This window comes from Melanerpes formicivorus, unplaced genomic scaffold (genome assembly GCF_026170545.1).
Source record: "Melanerpes formicivorus ecotype bairdi unplaced genomic scaffold, bMelFor1.0.p_v2 SCAF_134, whole genome shotgun sequence".
Classification (NCBI taxonomy): Eukaryota; Metazoa; Chordata; class Aves; order Piciformes; family Picidae; genus Melanerpes; species Melanerpes formicivorus.
The window spans coordinates 524,676-533,697 of NW_027142486.1; the positions used below are offsets into that span (position 1 = coordinate 524,676).

The 9,022-nt window shown below is 60.9% G+C and overlaps 1 long non-coding RNA gene across 1 annotated transcript; it reads right to left on the reverse strand.

The window, feature by feature from the left end:
• Positions 1-5,693: 5,693 nt before the first annotated feature.
• On the reverse strand, positions 5,694-6,139 carry LOC137456649 (uncharacterized). Its single transcript, XR_010991065.1, has 3 exons — positions 6,051-6,139; positions 5,836-5,927; positions 5,694-5,739 (listed from the first exon to the last, which is right to left on the reverse strand). It is a non-coding gene; the product is annotated as an uncharacterized lncRNA (long non-coding RNA).
• Between the last annotated feature and the right edge of the window lie 2,883 nt (positions 6,140-9,022).

Sequence of the window (9,022 nt, forward strand, 5' to 3'; positions counted from 1 at the left end):
ACGATGCAATCACAAGCTGATCTGCAGCCAGGATTGGTCTTTGCACCTTCCTTCCAGTGGCTCTGCCCAACACATAGCAGCAATTTTCTGGGCAAGCAGCAAGTGGTTTTATCTTTGTTGAGTCACACCAAGAGAGACAAACTTTTAGACTCTCACAGCTGCCCAGAGAGGTTGTGGAGTCTTCTCTGGAGACTTTCCAAACCCCACCTGGATGTGTTCCTGTGTGACCTGCCCTGGGTGATGCTGCAATGGCAGAGGGGTTGGACTTGACGGTCTCCAGAGGTCCCTTCCAACCCCTAACATTCCCCAATGCTGTGATTCTCTGATTCCTCCTCAGAGGAGAGCTGGACAAGTGTGTTGAGTACATTGATGGCCTTTAGCAAGCTGGTGAGGTAGGAGGCATCCCTGCCCGTGGAAGAAGGACTGGAACTAAACCCTTTCAACCCAAAGCATCCTGGAATTCTATGGTGATCTATGGAATAAGCCCAAAAAGCCCTGCTGGAAGTGGAGTTTCCTTTTGGGAATGTTCTCTAAAAGCATCACTCTAAACCAGACCCTGCCTGAAAGCAGCAGCTCTGTCCCAGGGCTCTGGAGCAGCTGCTGACATCAAGAGCAGGAGGACATCGATGGCAGCTGCCTGCTGGTGCTGGGGCTGCTGATCTGCAGTGCTGGAGATCCATGAGACTGCCCCAGTGCTGCCTGGATGCTGGTGCTGGTCCTGCTGGTGCTGCAGCATTGCAGGAGGGCTCTGCTGCTGCCATGCTGCTGGTGCTGAGGCTGTCGGTGATGCAGAGCTGTGGGAAGAGCCAGCTGGAAGCGGTGCCCAGCTGGAAGTGCTGGGCCTGGCACACTCTGGGCTGGCACTGAAGGCTTGGAGTTGAGCTGCTGGTTGACTTTGGTTCCATCAGCCATTAATTGTGCCACTGCCAGCCTGGGCTCTGCTTGCTGAGGAAAAGAAGGGAGGGGACAGGGTGAATGGCTGCAGGCTGAGCATTTCTGTGGGGCCAGGGGAAGCCTCCCAGAGGACTTTGTGCCCAAGCAGCCCTGTGCCAGGCTGTGGGAGGGAAGCTTTGCCCTCACCTTGCTGCCTTGGGTTGGTGGCCATCCCGTTCCTGGCACTCGTCACCGCTGAGCCTTTGGAGTGTCCCTGACACCGCAGTGCTGAGGCTTCTCCTCCAAGTGCTCCTCTGCTGACTCTGAGGGAGAAGCAGCACAGGGCTGCCTGGCTGCGGGGGCTGCTCCCTGCCATGGGGGCTGTGGCTCGGCTGCCCTGCTGGCATCTCCGGGGCCGGCTGTAGGCTTGGTCCTGGGCGCGGCGCTGCAGGCGGGAGCCGACTCGCACCCACATGGGCCCAGGGGCGGCACAGCGGCTGCTGCCCTCGGGCCCTGCGCAGCTCTGCAGAGGCCCCGATCCGGCCTGGCTGGCACAGCTGGGGGCAGCAGTCTCACAGCTGGCGCTGGAAGCTGCAAAGAGAAGCAGGAGGGTGAAGAGCACAGCCTGCATGGCTGCGGCAGGCCAGGCCAGAGCAGTGCCCCGGCCCTGCTGCAGCAGAGGGGCTCTGCCAAGCCAGCCTGGGCACTCAGTGCCAGGACAGCAGCCCAGGGGCACCCCAGGGCTCTGGTTCTTACCAGTGCTGGGGCCAGCACAGCCTTGGCACTCCCAGCTGTCTGCATCGTCCCTCAGGCTGGAGCAGCTCCTGTGGCTTCCTTCAGCAGCACAGGAGCTGCACAGAAGCAGCTGCCAGGGCCTGGGGAAGCAAAGGGGTTGCTGGCTGGGAGGACAAAGTGACAGCAGCAGGGCAGTGTCCAGCAGGGCTCTGCATCTTGCAGCTTCTGCTATGAGCCCTAGGCCAGACACAGCCCTTGTGCAGGGGCCTGAGGTGCAGTGTTGGGGACTTACCCCTCGACCTCTGCCCGTTCCCTGCCGCCTGGGCACAGGCACTGGCTGGCATCGCACCGGCTGTGCCTTGCCAGGAGGCTTTCCACTGCCTCAGCAGTCTCCCATGCAGGTGGTCTGATGGAGAAAGGAAAGTTGCTGAGTGCTTGCTGGCCCAGCATGGGGCAGCTGCAGGGTGTCCCTTGCCTGCCCCCTGCCCCGTTTCCCACTCCCCCTGCAGCTGAAGCCAGCCTCATGAGACAGTGGAGGCTGAGGAGCGCATGGGTAGCCCCCGGCCTGGCACAGCCCTGGCACCCTCCTTGCTTGTCAGCTGTGGAGAAAAGCAACCAACCTGCTGGGGATGTGGATCCAAGTGACAGCAGCACTGCGCTGTCCAGCAGAGCTCCAGATCGTAGTCTCTGTCACTGAGATCCACATCCTCTATCCCTGCCTTGATAGAACTGCAGCCTCCTCTTCTCCAAGCACCTCATTCTTTCCTCATGGAGCCAGCTCAGCTGCCTGTACAGCAGCTTCTGCCCTCGCTCCTGCTTCCATTTCATTCTTCCTCTGCTCCTTTTTCTGCCTCTTTTCCTTCTCCACTTCCTCCCCATTCTGATCAACATTATAGGCAACAGCACCTCACTAATAAATTGTCCTCCCTGCCACCCAACAACTTTCTGTTCTTTCCTTCTAATAGCCAGAGCTAAGTGGCCATAGGGTGAGCACGTTCAGAGTCACCCTACTATTGCCCTCCTCGTCTGGATCAGACAAGCCTGGGCAACGTGGGCAATCTCCTGACAACACAGACCTCCTGGCTCCTGCCTCAGTGTCTGGCTCAGGGCATTTTTGAGGCTTTTGTCCCTTCAGGACAGTGAGTTACTCAGGACCCGCTGAGCTGTTGGTCACCAAAACCTTTGCTGGATGAGGGGATACTCTGAGTTGCAATTTGTAATGCAAAAGGCAGGAATCATCCAAAATGAGAGGAAGGGAGAGAGAGAGGAGAGAGCACTCTGCTGTGGCAGAGATCTGTGACTCACACACGGTGCTGCTCGAAGAAAAGAGGCTAATTGCCCTGAAGACAGGAGCACAAAGCAGGTGCTTGTAACCCTCTGGAATCCCATGAACGAGCAGGGGCTGGGCTCTCAACTCATCCTCTCTCAATGGCCGTGTTGAAACCCCAACGGCCCAAGGGCAGATCACCTGCTCACATCCAGCCAGCCGGGTCAAAATGCTGCCTGGCAGCAGGCTGCACACACCTCCAACAGCCTCTGACACGTGCAGTTGCCTCTCTGAAAGGTGAGGCTCGGGCTCTGGCTTCCCCCACCCCCAGGCAGCCTCAAGGGTCCCTGCCTGTTGGCTTCTCGACCTCAAAGCTGGAGCCTGCAGCAGGGAGGGAGGAGAAAGGGCAGTGGGCAGCTGGATTTACCTGGCTTGCTAAGGCCTCTTCCAGGACAGGGGGAACGGGGGCATCCCTCGGGGCCAGCACAGCTCAGGTGCCTGGGCGCTGTCCGGGCCGGCTGTAAGGATTTGCGGTGTGACGGCGCAAGCTGCAGCGGCGTGTGCCCCGCACGGGCCTGGCAGAGCTGGGGCAGCTGCAGCTGGCAGCTGCTGGGGAGCTGGAGGCAGCTGCCGCTGGCAGCCGGCTGGCGCTGCGGGGGCTGCCGGCCTGGGGGGGCAGCGAGCTGCGGGGCAGTGCCGGCGCTGCCTGGCTGCGGGGGCTGCTCCCTGCCATGGGGGCTGTGGCTCGGCTGCCCTGCTGGCATCTCCGGGGCCGGCTGTAGGCTTGGTCCTGGGCGCGGCGCTGCAGGCGGGAGCCGACTCGCACCCACATGGGCCCAGGGGCGGCACAGCGGCTGCTGCCCTCGGGCCCTGCGCAGCTCTGCAGAGGCCCCGATCCGGCCTGGCTGGCACAGCTGGGGGCAGCAGTCTCACAGCTGGCGCTGGAAGCTGCAAAGAGAAGCAGGAGGGTGAAGAGCACAGCCTGCATGGCTGCGGCAGGCCAGGCCAGAGCAGTGCCCCGGCCCTGCTGCAGCAGAGGGGCTCTGCCAAGCCAGCCTGGGCACTCAGTGCCAGGACAGCAGCCCAGGGGCACCCCAGGGCTCTGGTTCTTACCAGTGCTGGGGCCAGCACAGCCTTGGCACTCCCAGCTGTCTGCATCGTCCCTCAGGCTGGAGCAGCTCCTGTGGCTTCCTTCAGCAGCACAGGAGCTGCACAGAAGCAGCTGCCAGGGCCTGGGGAAGCAAAGGGGTTGCTGGCTGGGAGGACAAAGTGACAGCAGCAGGGCAGTGTCCAGCAGGGCTCTGCATCTTGCAGCTTCTGCTTTGAGCCCTAGGCCAGACACAGCCCTTGTGCAGGGGCCTGAGGTGCAGTGTTGGGGACTTACCCCTCGACCTCTGCCCGTTCCCTGCCGCCTGGGCACAGGCACTGGCTGGCATCGCACCGGCTGTGCCTTGCCAGGAGGCTTTCCACTGCCTCAGCAGTCTCCCATGCAGGTGGTCTGATGGAGAAAGGAAAGTTGCTGAGTGCTGGCTGGCCCAGCATGGGGCAGCTGCAGGGTGTCCCTTGCCTGCCCCCTGCCCCGTTTCCCACTCCCCCTGCAGCTGAAGCCAGCCTCATGAGACAGTGGAGGCTGAGGAGCGCATGGGTAGCCCCCGGCCTGGCACAGCCCTGGCACCCTCCTTGCTTGTGAGCTGTGGAGAAAAGCAACCAACCTGCTGGGGATGCGGATGCCCATCCTGAGCATTTCCTGCTGGAACAGCTCTTTGTCCCTGCAGAGCAGGCACTGGAAAGCTGAAATGCCAGCACGCAGCGCATGGCCCTGCAGGAGGAACAGGAGGAGCATGAGGGAGGCCCTGGTGCTGCCGAGACCCTGCCGTGCCCCTGGGCTGCGGGGGCAGCTGGTACCTGGATGCAACGCCTGTGGAACCAGGCGTGCTGGCACGCTGGGCATCCCATGGTGCTGTAGGACTTGCTGTCATCCACAGGCTCTAAGCAGAGCAGGCAGTCGGTGTGGGGCTCTGGGTCCCTGTCCACCGCCTGCTGTGGGCGGTGCTGGGAGCAGAAGGCACTGTGGGGAAGAGCAAAGGGCTGGGCAAGCTGTGTGGTGCTGGCTCCTTCCCTGCTGCTGAGGAGGATGGCAGAGGAGGGGTGAAGGAGCCCCAGGGCTCGGCCAGCTCTGCCTGTGCCTGTGCCTGTGCCTGGCCTTGGGCAGAGGCCCAGCAGGCTCCTTTCTGGTTTGCCTGAAGCTGGCAGGAAGGGGAGGGAAGGTGAGGAGCCTCCCTGGGCAGGGCCCTCAGCGCTTACCTGAAGCAGTCGAAGTATTGAGTGATGCATTCACCCCGCAGGGCGCAGGGCAGGTGGAAGCTTCGCCCACAGCTCAACTCCCAGCAGTCGATGGTAGCTCCACTCCTGCCACAGACACAGCAGATCTGGGAAGAGCACAGCAGCCTCCATCAGCATCTGCTCAGCACCTCCACAGCCAGCCCCTCGCCCCTTGGCAGGGTGCCGTAGATCCCCACTGCTGTGGACAGCCCCAGCTCCGCCTGGCACATGAGCCTCTGTGCAGCTGCTGGCAGCAAGACTTTTGCCCCAGAGCTGCTGGGAAGGGCTGGGCTTGCTTTCTTGGGCTCTTGGCTGAGCTCCTGCAGTCCTTGGGCTTGGACTCAAGCAGGGCTTAGACCCTTCCAACCTCCACTGCACTGTGATACTGTGCTACTGTGAAACCTCTGCTGGCACCAATCTCCCTGGTTTTGCCAGGTCCTCACCTTCTGTGCTGCATTGTTGATTACTCTTTGGATATGAGAGAAGCAGTAGCCCACCCAGCCTGGTACGGAAACGACAGCATAAAGGTCACTGGCAAAGTACTGTAGGAGAGAAGAGAGAGCAGAGAAGGAGCTGCTGAGGAGAGTGTGGCAGGGCCAGGCTGTGGGAGGGCAGGAGGGAGCCCCTGAGGCACTCACCAGGCAGCAGTCATGGACACACAGCCCGTCCTGCTGTCTCTTCCATCCATAGAGTTCGGGGTCCAGCTCTGCCTGCAGGCACAGCTGGCAGGCTGCAGGGGACAGAGTGAATGGCAGAGGGCTGAGCACTTCTGTGGGGCCAGGGGAAGCCTGCCAGAGGACTTTGTGCCCGAGCAGCCCTGTGCCAGGCTGTGGGAGGGAAGCTTTGCCCTCACCTTGCTGCCTTGGGTTGGTGGCCATCTCGTTCCTGGCACTCGTCACCGCTGAGCCTTTGGAGTGTCCCTGACACCGCAGTGCTGAGGCTTCTCCTCCAAGTGCTCCTCTGCTGACTCTGAGGGAGAAGCAGCACAGGGCTGAGGGAGCAGCAGGACACAGCTGGGGCTGCAGCACAGTCCCTGAGCTCTGAGCTCTGGGCTCCAGTCCTCCCTCAGCAGCCCCCTGCCAGTCCTGTCCCTCCCCTGCCCTCTGCTCACCTCACCAGGTGCAACTGACCAAGGCCCTGAGCACAGTGCTCCCTTTTCTAGGCCATCTCCACAGGTCACCGTGGCCACTGTGCCATCAGCACTCTCCTGGACGCACCCCACCCCTGGCCACCACACCGTTGCCCAGCAGCCCTGAGGTGGCCCAGGAGCCCCCTGCTTGCCAGAGCTGGGGCTGCTGCTTCTGTCTTCCATCAAGGCAAGAAAGAGGAGCAATTCCACCTGCTGAGCTCAGGGGCCAGGGAAAGGTGGAAACTTCCCAGCCCTGCCTGGCTGGCACTGCGGGGGGCAGCCGGCTCAGAGCTGCCATTGGCAGCTGCAAAGAGAAGCAGGAGGCTGAAGGGCACAGCCTGCATGGCCTTGTCAGGAGGCCTTCAACTGCCTCAGCACTCTCCCATGCAGGTGGTCTGATGGAGAAATGGGGCAGCTGCAGGGAGTCCCTTGCCTCCCCCCTACCCTGTCTCCCACTCCCCCTCTAGCTGAAGCCAGCCTCATGGCAAGTGGAGGCTGAGGAGTTCAGCGGCAGCCCCTGGCCTGGCACAGCCCTGGCCCCTTCCTGTCTTGGGAGCTGGGAAGAAAAGCAACCAGCCTCCTGGGGATGTGGAGCCAAGGGGCAGCAGCACTGCGCTGTCCAGCAGAGCTCCAGAGCTCAGTCTCTGCCGCCGAGATCCACATCCTCTGACCCTGAGCACCCTGGGGGTGTCCAGCCTGGAGAGGAGGAGACTCCAGGGAGACCTTAGAGCAGCCTTGGAATACCTGAAGGCATTCTGCAGGATTGCTGCAGAGGGAGTTTCCTCCAGGGTGTCTGGAGTCAGGCCAAGGGGGAATGGTTTGAAGCTGAGGCAGAGCAGGGCTAGACTGGGGGTGAGGAAGTTCTTCAGCAGGAGGCTGGTGAGAGCCTGGAATGGGTTGTGCAGATTGGATGAGGCCCTGGGCAACCAAGTCTAGCTGAAAGGTGTCCCTGCCCATGAGAGGGGGGGTTGGAGTAGACAATCCCTGAGGTCCCTTCCTACCTAAGCCATTCCAGGACTGTGAGCTGTGCTCAATGCCTCTGCTGTAAGAGCTTTCCTGTGTGGGGCTGAGGACAGAGCAGTTCAGCTTTCCAGCACCAGCAGCCAGATGCCTCTTTAAGGACAAGCACATGCTGGGGTGGGGACCCTCTGGCTCACAGGGACTGCCCTGCTGCTGGCTTCCTGGCACTGAGAGGTGTTTCCTGTCTCTTCTGCTGCCAAGAAACTTCAGCCCATAGGTTGCTGTCAGCCTCCTTGCTGGCAGTCCATCAATCAGAGGGAGCAGCAGGACACAGCTGGGCATGCAGCACAGGCCCTGAGCTCTGAGCTCTGGGCTCCACTCCTCCCTCAGCAGCCCCTTGCCAGCCCCTGTCCCTCCCCTGCCCTCTGCTCACCTCACCAGGTGCAACAGACCAAGGCCCTGAGCCCAGCGTCCTGCAGCCTCACAGGGCACTGTTGGCACCATGGCAACAGCATCCCTTCCTGCATGTGTCCTGGGTAGGGACAGCCATTCCCTATGGCAATAAACTGCTTCTGAGTCGGTGCCAGCCTCATGCCAGGGGCAGAGACCTGCCAGTGGCTGTGGGGCAGCTTTGGAGGCCATGGGCAGGGATGTGGAGCTGTGTGAGGGCAGGAAGGGGCTGCAGAGGGGGCTGAACAGGCTGCAGTGATGGGCCTGGGGCTGTCAAGGCCTGCAGCAGGCTGCCCAGGGCAGTGCATTGCTTAGAAATGGAAATGTGTGAGTAAAAGTAAAGAAATCCAAATGAAAGAGGAGCCCTGTGTCTAATTCCTGTGTGGGAACAGGCTGAGGCAGTTGGGGCTCTTCAGCCTGGAGAAGAAAAGGCTCCAGGGAGACCTCAGAGCAGCCTTCCAGTGCCTGAAGGGCTGCAGGAGAGCTGGGGAGGGACTTGTGCCAAGAGCTGGGAGTGCCAGGATGAGGGAGAATGGCTTTGAGCTGGGAGAGAGGAGATTGAGAGTGGAGATGAGGAAGAAATTGTTGAGAGTGAGGCTGGGGAGACACTGGCACAGGTTGCCCAGGGAGGCTGTGGCTGCCTCCTGCTTGGAGGTGGTGAAGGCCAGGCTGGATGAGGCCTTGAGAAACCTGGCCTGATGGGAGGTGTCCCTGCCCATGGCAGGGGCTTGGAACTGGATGATCCTTGAGGTCCCTTCCACCCCTGACAACTCAATGATTCTATGATTCTAAGGGCTTTGGAGCTCTGCTAAGATCATTTCCACTGCTGCTCTTCACGGTCCCTTCTGTGTCCTGGCTTGCCTTGGGCACTGTGAGTGCTGCTTTCAGCAGCAAGGATCCTGCTCTGAGCACAGCATCCAGCACCTCATGGTCGTAGCCAGATGCTGAAGGTGCCTTTGCAGTACCATTGATCAATCACAGCATCACAGAATTAACCAGGTTGGAAAAGACCTTCAAGCTCATCAAGGCCAACCTATCACCCAACCCTAACAAATCAACGAGACCATGGCACCAAGGGCCTCATCCAGGCTCTTCTTGAACACCTCCAGGGCTGGGGACTCCACCACCTCCCTGGGCAGCACATCCCAGTGGCCAAGCTCTCTGTGAAGAATTTCTTCCTCGCATCCAGCCTAAACTGCAAAACTGTTTTGCAATCACAGAACTGTTGGGGTTGGAGGGGACCTCAAGGATCAGCCAGTTCCAACCCTGCCTCGGTCCGGAGACAC